The sequence below is a fragment of the Megalops cyprinoides genome, chromosome 16 (assembly GCF_013368585.1).
Source record: "Megalops cyprinoides isolate fMegCyp1 chromosome 16, fMegCyp1.pri, whole genome shotgun sequence".
NCBI lineage: Eukaryota > Metazoa > Chordata > Actinopteri > Elopiformes > Megalopidae > Megalops > Megalops cyprinoides.
In genome coordinates this window covers 4,724,164-4,736,483 of record NC_050598.1, presented here as the reverse complement: position 1 = coordinate 4,736,483, position 12,320 = coordinate 4,724,164, and positions in this window count along the sequence as shown.

Here is a 12,320-nt window from a genome sequence, read left to right as displayed (position 1 = left end):
CTTGCTGGCTAACGGCTGCGCACATGGTGATATTCACTCCATGCAGTTCAGGGACATTCACAATGGCACGGTGGCCAATAATGTTCCGTCCCTGTCCCCTTCCTTTGGCAAGGTTAAAGCCAGCATCATCAATAAAAATATAAATGTGCATCCAGCTCCAAGATTCTCTGAAACAGACAACAAGACAATATAAGACATAGAGCTAGAGCAGTCAGTACAGTGAAGCACAATACACTGGATTACAGTACTGTAATGTGTCTACACCGATGAGCCAAAACATTATGACCACCTGCCTAATATGCTGTTGGTCCTCCGTGTGCCACCAAAACAACACTGATCCGCCGAGGCATAGACTCTACAAGACCCCTGAAGGTGTCCTGTGGTATCTGTGCTGTGATATCATAGTGTGTGCATTGTTGAAGGTTGGGTTTCTTCTTCATCCGAGCAGGATCTAGGTAAGACTTTGCTTTTTAATTTGCTTAGAGTAGCCGTGCGTTCTGTTTACTCTGTTGTTGTTTGTAGCAAGACTTCATGGTAGGTTCAATTGAGTTTGCTTGTTTGGTTAGGATTCATTATCAATTTATAACTGCATGTCAGGGCTCCCAGGTGGCTCAGTCGGTAAAAGCACTCGTTCCGAGTGTAGACTGAACGCTACGGCCTGGGTCTGATCCCGACCGTGTCACTAGCCGACAGTGACTGGGAGCTCACCGGCGGAACACATTGGTTTCATTCCGCCGAGGATAGGGGTGGGTACGTCAGCAGGGGCTTCGGTACATTAGAAACAGCGACCCCTGCTGGTCGATCAGGCGCCTGTGGTCCACATGCCAAAGCTGCATATGAAATGTCTTCCTCCGTCTCATCTCTGTGCCAGCTTAGCTTGTGGCTAAGCGGCTGACATCACGCTTCTCGGAGGAGGGCACATGCTTGTCCACGCTCTCCCAGATTGACAGTGGGGGTTGTGCAATGGGACCGAACATCGATGACAAATTGGGCATTCCAAAAAATTCAGGGAATTGACCATTCCAAATTGATGAGAAAATGGAAAAAAAATAAATAAATTATAACCGTGTGTCTTGTTTGGTAGTGTTGCTAGTTTATATTACTTGGTAGTCTTAGTTACTGTCACGTTATCTGTTGAGTTGCTAATTTGTGTTTGTTTGTTAGTATGTTAGTTTTTTGCCACTGCCGATTTCTGGTTTGTTCTGGTTCCTGAGGGGGCGGGGCTGTAGCCAGCTCACAAGCCACGAGTGTTGTGAGCCACAAGGCTCTTTAATTGTGTTTCCACTAAGTGGCAGCTGTAGCGGCAGCTGGAGTGGTCTCGTCTTCCTTGTCTTGTCGTACAAAGACTCGGTCGGACTAAGACAAGGGAATCTACCTGCAAGGGAGTTTACCCCTTGTAAACTGCACATGACTCTTCTCTATCGACGACCAGGCCCTCTGCAGTCGTTTCTAGATGAACTGGACACCCTCCTTAGCTCCTTCCCTGAGGACAGCACTCCCATCCTGCTGCTTGGGGACTTCAATCTTCCGCTGAACTCTACTCAGCCTGCTGGTCTCTTCCCCCTCCTCCAGTCCTTTGACTTCACCATAGTGGAGTCCCCACCAACACACAAGGCTGGCAACCAGCTGGGTCTTCACAAGAGGCTGCCCTGCTCCTGATCTCACAGTCACACCCCTCCACACCTCTCATCACTACTCCCTATCCTTCTCCTTCCCTCTCATATCCTCCCCTAAATCCTCTGCTCCCACCCCGTTAGTGTCAGCTCAACACAACCTTTGCACCCTCTCCTCAGGTGCCTTGTCTTCTGCTGTGTGCTCTTTCCCTTCTGCTGAATCCTTGTAATTTCTCTCTGTTGACGAGAAATCCGCTACTGTGCTCTCTACGCTGTCCTCCCCCCTGGACACTCTCTGTCCCCCTGTTACCAAACCAGCTCATCTGTCCCTTCCTAGTCCCTGACTGAAGGATTGCATTCGTGCAGACAGAGCCAAACTTCGTGTGGCTGAAAGGAGATGGTGGAAATCAAGATCTCCAGATGACCTACCCCATTTTCACTCTCTTCTCATTTCCTTCTCATCTACCCTATCCTCCGCTAAATCTGCCTTCTTCCACTCCAGGATCCACTCTGCCTCCTCTAACCCTCGCAAACTCTTCTCTACATTCTCCTCCCTCCTCTCCCCTCCTCCTCCTCCTCCCTCATCCCTTTCTGCTGATGACTTTGTCTCCTTTGAGAAGAAGGTAAAAGACATCTGAGACTCCTTCCCCTTGTCTCCTTCCATTTCGGATCCCGCACCCGCTGTCACTCCCACTACCTTCTCCTCCTTCTCTCCCCTAACTGACTCTGATGTTCTACAACTAATAAAATCCCACCATCCCACTTCCTGTCCTCTTGATCCTATCCTTTCTTCTCTCTTTCAGTCCATCTCTGAGGACATTCTTCCCTTTATTTCTTCCTTAATCAACAGCTCCCTGTCTACTGGTATAGTTCCCTCTGTTCTGCCATTACTAAAGAAACCTACTTTAAATCCAGCTGATGGAAGCTGCTGTCCAGTATCTCTTCTACCATTCCTCTCTAAAACCCTCGAACGTGCAGTCTATAACCAACTTTCTCCCTATCTCCTCCAGAATAACCTCCTGGACCCGAACCAGTCGGGATTCAAAGCCGGCCACTCCACTGAGACTGCCCTCCTCGCAGTCACAGAAGTGCTTCACTTGGCCAGAGCGAAGTCACTCAGCTTTGTCCTCATACTACTTGACCTCTCCGCAGCATTCGACACTGTGGACCACCAGTTTCTTCTCTTGTCCCTTACTGGAATAGGCTTTTCAGGATCTGCGCTCACATGGTTTTAATCCTACCGGTCTGAGGGAATCAGTCTCCTGCCCCCGCCCTTTCCAGACTGGGGTCCCACAAGGTTCCATGCTTGGCCCACTCCTTTTCTCCCTTTACACTAAATCACTTGGACAGGTTATCTCTGTCCACGGTCTTTCCTACCACTGCTACGCAGATGACACACAGTTGTTCTAGCATTAGTCATCTCGCAATGCCTTACTGGCTTGCTTGCCGGCCTGTGCTACCAGATCACTTCAGCTGGTTCAGAATGCTCCTGCACGCCTGGTATTCAACCTCCCAAAACACTCTCATGTCACTCTGCTACTCACTGCACTTCACTGGCTGCCACAAGAGGCTCTGCCTCATCCTACCTTCAGTCTCTGATCACTCCATACACTGCAACCAGATCTCTCCGCTCAACCTCCTCTGGGCAGCTGGCGGTCCCCTCATTTCAGGAACCTGGCAGCTGTTCCACTCAGCCACGTCTTTTTTCTGCCCTTGTTCCGAAAACCCACCTTTTCAGAATCCACCCGTCCCCTATTGTGTAACTTGTCTGTTATGTTATGTTTTTATATTTTATGGTATGAAATGTAAAATAAAATAAAATTAAATTAAAAATCTTCTGTACTAACCTTGTCTTTATGTTGGAGGTTTTGTTTGCAGATTTCTGTTTTATTGTTGCAGGATATACAGGAGCATGGTACTGTAAATAATTAATTTGCATACCTACTGCAATCTTTTGCTTATGAGGTAGTTAGCCAAACCTGATTGATGCACTATTGTAAGTCACTTTGGTTTAAAAGCTGCGAAATACCAAATTGTAAATTGTAAATTGTAAATCTGGCACCAAAACATTATCAGCAGATCATTCCTGTAAATTGCGAGGTAGAGCTGCCATGGATCGGACTTGTCGGTCCAGCACATCCCACAGATGCTCAATCAGATTGAGATCTGGAGAATTTGGAGGCCAGGGCAGGGGTGTACCTGGTCTGCAACAATGTTTAGGTAGGTGGCACGTGTGAAATTGACATCCACATGAATGGCCGGACCCAGGGTTTCCCAGCAGAACATTGCCCAGAGCATCACACTCCCTCCACTGGCTTGTCGTCTTCCCACAGTGCATCCTGGTGCCATTAGTTCCCCAGGTAAACGGCGCACATGTACATGGACATCCATGTGAAAAGAAAACGGGACTCATCGGAACAGGCAATCTTCTTCCACTGCTCCAAGGTCCAGTTCTGACGCTCGCGTGCCCATTGTAGGTGCTTTCAACAGTGGACAGGGGTCATCGTGGGCACTCTGACCAGTCTGCGGCTACGCAGCCCCATACGCAGCAGGGTGCGATTCACTGTGTATTGTGACACATTTCTCCCGTAACCATGATTAAAATTTTCTGTGACTTGTGCCACAGTAGACCTTCTGTCGGTTCCGACCAGACGGGATAGCCTTTGTTGCCCCCGCACGTCATTGAACCTTGTGCGCCCAACACCCTGTCGCTGGTTTATGGTTTGTCCTTCCTCGGACTACTGTCTGTAGGTACTCACCACTGCTGACCGGGAGCACCCCACAAGCCTTGCCGTTTCTGAGATGCTCTGACCCAGTTGTTTGGCCATAACAATATGGCCCTTGTCAAAGTCGCTCAGGTCTTTACTCCTGCCAATTTCTTCTGCATCCAACACATTGACTACGAGAACTGATTGTTCCCTTACCATCTAATCTAGCCAGACCTTGACATGTGCCCTTGTTTGGAGATGATCAATGTTATTAGGGTCACCCGTGAGTGGTCATAATGTTTTGGCTCATCGGTGTATACAATGCTGATATGATAGTAAATTCACAGTATAGTACTTACTTGCACATACTCATAGCGCTGTTCTTTAACCCTCTCTGAGTTTCACTCAAATGGCACCTTGTAGACCTCGTTCCTCCAGATTTGGTTGCTCTGTAATACCCGGTCCAATGTAGACAAGCCCACCTGGTGAATGTTATTGAATATTGTGTTGTCTGCAATTATGTGGTTCTGGATTTCTCATAGTCAAATTGTATTGTTTGCCACCACCATGTTCACAATAGCAGTCTCCTGTTCTGGTGTGAACAGCTGGTGTCTTCCACCATGGCCTGGTCATGTCTCAGTTCTGCAGAAGATATAAAAAATATGATATGTTTGTTTACAGTAAGCTAAAATAATTTCTTTTTTTCAATATGAAATGACATTACTGTAGCATTGGCCAACAATCACTGAGTAACATAGGCCTACTGATATGTCGGACTGCAGCATGCTGCAGTATACATACATAAAGAGCAGTAGCATGGTGTAGATAGTAGGTAATTTACCGGTTCTCATTTCTGAATGTACGGATGATAGATGCAACCGTGTAGCCGAACTCTCTGCCCTCTCAAACTCATGCTGTTATTGCTTCTCAATGTAAAACATACCCTACACATGTACTCTCCACACAAAAAATGTTTATGCTGAGAAATATATCTATAGAGATTATATTTTTCTTTTTTGTCTCAACCAATATGTTTAAAATAATGTAATGTAAAATAATGTAATTTTAACTATTGATTGTTGCCTTTTTGGTATATCGCATATATTATATATTACATACTTCTGATTTGCATTCACATATTTCAGTTGTATTTGGAATATATTTGTCAGTCTGAACAACATATTTCTCAAAATATGACAATAAATTTCATTTCTGCATTGGTAACTAGCACATGCCCTCATTCACACGAAGTACTGTCTTTAATGCTTTCTCCAAGCGTGTGGACACACTCACTCATCCAGCTGACACTGCCATATAAAAGGGTTAATAAAGGGGTTAAATGTCATATTTTGTTCATTAAGTACAACTCCAGAAAGCCAAAATGAGCATAGCAAAAAGCTTGCATTAAGCATTTATAACAAATAAAAATACATAGGTCTATGGTATGAAGTGTGATAATTAAGCTAAGGTTATTTGTAATAAAAGAAAAATGCTTGAGAATAACACCATTACAAGCTAACATCATTATACACTTATATTTATTTCCAAATTTGGCTTTGAAATGTTTCGTAGGCCTACTATTATTGATACCGTCGCCTACGTAATCTGTTTTTTAATCAATGGCATTGTGTGAAGCGTTAGCTAGCCTACTAATATGAAAGAAATAGCCAGAGTACGTATATTTAACATGTTTCATACAATTGCCTTTACTCCAGACGTAGTACCAGGTTACTGTTTTAAACGTTTCTTACAGATAATGGCCTAACAATCATTGCTTTGCCTTACCGAACGGTATGCTGCCAGTTCACACACAAGCCACCTGCTGCTGCCAACGTGTGTAAATTCCAATTGCTGCTGTCAGTGGAAGTTCTGATGATGCAAGGGGCTGCTCTCGCACCTTCTCTCTCAACTCTCACACACAGCGGACACTAAATAACAATTCTAAACTGAATTAAGCATGCACTCGTCTCAGAGGAGAAGTTGTCAACCACTGATTTTTTTATCCAGTGGTATTTAGCTTCAAATTTTATTTTTAGCTATAAAAAAATTACCGAGGTCCAGACCTTGGTGACTTCAAAGCTGGTTACGGGGATGGTGTCATGTAGAAATGAATGTCACATGTCTGCCAACATAGCACCGGGGTTCCTCTTGCCAGACTGTGTCAGGTATAACATACATGAATGCTTAATACAGCTGTTGTGCCATGCTTATACAGGCTGTCTGTATTTTTTATGTAGTCCCAGTTAATATATAATGTGACCTATATTTCCATCCACCATCCATCTGATCACTTCATGGTGGAATCTACCAGGTAATATAAGATGCCCTTGTGTTATCTTTCCATCCTGCCATACCATGTAATCAATTCACAGTGTTATCTACCAGGTGGTATCTGGTTTCCACTTGTCCATTGATTTTGTCACCTTTGAATGACATGCCGCCACCTAATGCAATTTCCCTCCCGTTAGTTCAAAATTAGTCTGACACGTCGGAGGGGTGCTTCTGAAACAAACCGCAGAGAGTCTTGTATGTCTCTGCATATCATCCACTGCAAACACACCCAGCTTGTGCTCCAAAACTGAGCCCTGGGGGACAACAAGGGAAAGCAAAATTGTTTTAATTGCAAGGTCAGGTAAAGGCTAAAGTATTTGGACAACAATCAAACAAAACATTTCCCCCCCCCCCTTTACGGGAATGCTGCTTCATGGAATTACATAGAAAACGGAGATGAAATGTTTCTTGCCAGCTCTCTCCTCGGTTTGGTTACCTTTTTGCCCAAATTCCTATCTAGGTAGATGCCAGCGCCCATACTTTGTAATAAGGACAAGATAAAGTACTTTAAAATAATTCTAGAATGAGTACAAGCCCTGTATTGAGATGGCAACGCTGGGATATTGTGTACTTTCTTTTTCAGGCTTTAGATGTAATACCCAAACTGCTGTTGTCTCAAAAAGCGGCAAGTATGTTATGGCTTGTTTAGGAAGGCCCCAAGAGCAGCGCAGCACAGCACTGGTCTCATATGGACACATTAAAGACTTTTTTTTTAGCATGAGACAATAAACACAAATAATCGAATCAGTAGGACAACGAAAGATCTTGATAGGGGCATGAGATTTAGATGTTGAGTCCAAATAAATAAAATACTTTCAGTCCGAAATTCAGAAATTTCAGTCCGTTTCACAACTAAAGCCGAATACCCCAGATGAAGATCTGACCTTCACTGCTGCTTCTGAGAGCAAACAAAGGGAACTGATTCACTTATTTTTGTGAATTTCAAAGACACTTGTGTAAGATCACCCTACCATTGAATAATTGCAGCAACGCGATAAAGTTGCAAATTTGTGAACGGTCAGCATAGCTGTTGAAGTGAAAGCCATGGTTACACATAATCACACCCAGCGGGAGCATGTGCAAGCAAAACAAGGTCTGAGGATAGTCTCCTGTGGGACACCACGGGACATGCCAGCAGCACAGTGGTAAGGAGTAGGGCTGAGCTAACTGAAAACTGACAGGTTATTCAATTCCCAGGTGGGGAATCTGCTTTTTTTGTCCTTGAGCAAGGTACTTAACCCAAATTGCCTCAGTATATATCTAGCTGTATGAATGGATGACATGTAAAAATTGCAAGCTATGCAAGTCACTCTGGATAAAAGCAACTGCTGAGGAAATGTAATGTATATATATATAGACACTCCTTGAAGAAGCAAAACACTGTCTATCATTTTGACACAAATGAGACTGGGCCAAGACGACACCCGACAGATAGTCCCAATGTTAAGTCGATTTAGTAAGAATTTGCTCCCAAGCCAAACACATTACTCAGCACTTAGCAGAATTTAGGCAGACAGATTAATTGCACATTTTATCGTAGCCTAAGCCCCTGTGACTGACTTAGCTGCTTAAACTCCAGGCAGTACTCCCTGTTCCCACATCACTCTCTGTTCCCAAGCCACAGTGCTTCTCCAGCACGTACAGTCTTACATTTATTTGACATATTACATGTGTTTAATGCATGCAGACGGACAAATCCAGTGTCCAGATACCTGCTTTTGCACTGAACTACTAAATTGTGAAGTTCCAAAGCCTGGGCAATAACCATATTTTTTTAATGTAATTAAATCAGACATAGCATCTGTAGGGGATTGTGTATGGATGCATGGGTGCATCCTAAGAAGAACACCTAGCTGCTTGGTTGTTATTGATTGTGGGCTAGCTGCAGTCTTAGCTTTGTTCACCTCTATACAGTACACTCCACATGCTTATGCAATTTCCCATTTCAAATGTCATTTCTGTAACATTATGCTATTAAAAACATCTGGGCTATAAACATTGTTATGGGTTAGCAAGGCTGGAGGGAAACCAATTAAATTAATGTTTTCACCAATCCTGTTATTACATAAATAAACATACTAATCACTTATATATTGCATTATTACATAATATTCATTGTGTTCTCGTGGCAGTGACAAATCCCTCCTTTGCACATATGTGCATTATCAGTACAGTAGAGTATTTCCAAATTTCCTGATTCAAAGGGGTCTCAGGTGCAGGGGCCACTTGTACTACATGTTTTTTGTTTCCTTAAAGGAATTTTATAATAGTGGTTGCTTCGGGAGTAATCCAAGTCTGTGAAACTCTGTGAAAATCTGTTGTCATGTTCCAAGTGCAGATCCTTAGCAAAATAAAAGAAAGAAATAATTTGACTCACGTCATTCACACATTGAAGGATACATTGTCAGTGTATTGAGTATTTGAGCCTGCAACTTCCAGGTCACCACAGCACAGTGCCATTCCGATCCTGCACTGCCTGTGAGACACAGCTGTGTTAAACTTTAACCACAGGCTATTTGGCAGTCTATTCAGCAAATGACCAATCAGCTTCAGATTGTAATGTCAAAAAGAAACAAAATAGGCGCACTGAAGATTTGGAATGAATTCCATTTTAATTCAGTCAATTCACCAATAAAAAAAAATCAAACATCATTTTCCATAAAATGATTTTTCAAATTTCTGTTCATTTCTTGAATAAACTGAATTGAAATGGAGTTTATCTCAGGCCTGGTAATTTGTCTGTTTTTTCTCTGCAGTATGTAAAGAAATCACATTGAGCTGGAGGGAAATCTGTGGGTGAGCTACAGCACTGCCCAGGAAGTTTAACATGATAACAATGACGTCAAATTTACACTAAATTACATTTCTTAGCTAGGGCAACAGTTTTGCCCTTACAAACAATATCAGACAGAGCTGGTCCATGCAATGTTGTGTTCTATTGGACCTAGCCACTTCCAGTTTGACCTGAAGCAGTGCTATGGGACATCTTCATAATGGAGAATTGCATTACGTTACATTACAGCTGCTTAGCAGACACTCTCACCCAGACCAATTTACTTAGTTTAGAGATTTCATTTGTAGGGAAGGATGTTTTCTGAGGCAATTCGGGTTGAGTGTCTCACTCATGGGTACAACAGCAGTGGCTTCCTGGGGAATCAATCCGGCAGCCTTTGGGTTATGAGCTCTGCTCCTTTCTGCTGTATCACACAGCTGCCCAGGGCATTCGTGCAGTTTTGAGTCTCCGCTATCTGCCTCCGTCTCCTGAGACACGCAGATGCGGAGCTGTGAGGCCAGCAGGGACCCTCCAGAGGCCTTGCCTATGTAAAGGCCTATGAGGCACTGCGGGTTATTTGACCTTGAAATGCTTTGCAAAGTTTGTCCCTCTGGTGGCTCAGGGCCTTCTGCATGATATCTGGCATAATCCTGGATGAAAAGGTTGGTAATATAATCTCCGCCGCGCTTAATCTGTCACAAAACATACTGCCGCTTAGCCGATGGACGTGCGTTCTTCCCAAGAGAGAGCTGCCACAACTAACTCAGGGCCCTGCCGTCGCACATGCAAACATGCACATGCACATTCACACACTCATACACACTCACATGGACATACCTCTACTGTTTTACATATTGACACACAAATGGTACCACACTCATACAGACATACACACATACAGTACATAAATAAACACGCTCAAGCACAGACACCCACTCACACAGATTACAGCATCCTATTTATAGGTAATAATACAAAAACAATGTAAGACAGACACTTTGCATATATTCACACTCTCTCATACACAATACACAGGAATACCTTTTCGATTGTCACACCTTCACGAAGGAATTAGACATGATTTTTGTTATTGAAAGTCCATTTACAAGAAAGACTGGGAAAATATTTCAAAGCTATTTTGTGATTCATTATGACCAGATCTATCACCTGTGATGTCAAAACCAGGAACCTGCTTGCCTGTAATGCAAACAGTTGGGCAGTAGTGATGGAGAGGAGATCAAAGAGGTTACTTTTCAAGGCTGACACATAGTTGTGTTTCGTTCTCTAATGCACAGATCGCGAAGCACTTGGAGTGCTTAAATCCCACAGAACTCACAGACCCTGAGAAAAATAAACTGTCTAACAGAAACAGTTCATTTGATGGCCATTGCTGTAGTCTGTAGTTTCAACGTGGTCTGTCGTCTTCTGGGGGGGTGTTAGCACGGAAAAGCAGACTCACAGCAACCTGCTATGCACTGCGCCGCCGTGTTTCAATTAATTCATCTGAGTCTAATCTGAACTGATTTACCAGCTCCCGGATTTATCCTCGAGGGGGTATTCACTGCAGGGAAGTCAGGGGAGCCCGTTGTTCAAGGGCACAAGGCACATTCTGTTTTTTCAGATTCACCTCAGACGGTGCAGTGGGTAACTGGGCTGGACCCCTAGCTGCACTGTACTGTAAATGCATACTGTTCAAAAGCGCTGCAGTGGCTTTTTCACAGTGGTTATCTAAACAACAGCATGTGAGTTCCTGTTGTTTCAAAGTAAGTGCTGTGTTGTTTGCCCCCTTTGCACTGAAGGGTGGTTGAAAGTCGACCTGAAACACTGATGTCAGATGGAAGTGTGATAGAAATGGGATAATCAACTCATTCAATGCTATAATGACATTGCGTAAGAGGGCTCTGTGCCCCTCCCTGTAGCTGGCCTCTGCTCACAGGGGGGTGGGGATTGGGGGATGTGGGAAGTGGGATGAGGATTCTGCCAGGCCCAGCTGTTGGTGTGATAGTGGACAAATAAAAGAATGGCATGGGTCATGGGAAACACAGTTAATCCCAGATGAATGGCGCTCTTTAAAGCCAAGATGACTTGGATTGGAGGGGAGCAGACCCTATCGCCACTGCTTGTCAGGTGATATGAGCAACACCGCCCCCCCCCCAAAAAAAATGGCTAGGCTAAAAATAGGAGGGGCTGACAGAGAGACCATACAAGTCCAGCAGGCAAACTGAACGATTCCAAAATTGATCGCTGTGTCTAGTGAACTGCTGGGTTCTGTATGACACATAGGGCTGTTTCTTTCTTTTTTGTATAATGTCATTCGGTGCAATACAATCCAAAACAACCATGCAAATGGAACTTTAGAAGTTGACCTAACAGCCTAAGTGGGGATTAACATGGGCTGATGCAAAGAGAACTGTGAGAGCAGTGCTTGTTACATCTTGCAATTATGTCATTTGATTGATAAGCTTGTTAGGACACCTGGAGTGTTGGATTGTGTAATTAGAGGGGCATTTTAATGTTGTTTCCACAATATATTTAGCCAGTGTCAGAAGTTTCAGTCTCCAGTGAACTGGACAGGACAACCTTTAGGTTTATGTTGTGTCTCCACCACCTATACCAGGTTTATTTTTGGAGGGATTTGATTGACTGGTGCATATATCACATACCATTTCAAGCATAAGTAGGGGATGAGGGGGCACACATGTCAAAGTAAAGCAGCGTCCTGTTCAGCTTCAAGATGGTGGAGCAATCCTTGTGTTAACACAGGACACCTACTGAAAAAAACAATGGCACAAAAAGCAATAGTGATAGTGTCGTAAGTAAGTTTTCCTTGCTCCCAAATAGGATAAAAATAGGATAAAAAACATGTCATTGTTGCTAGAATTATGGTGATGCTGA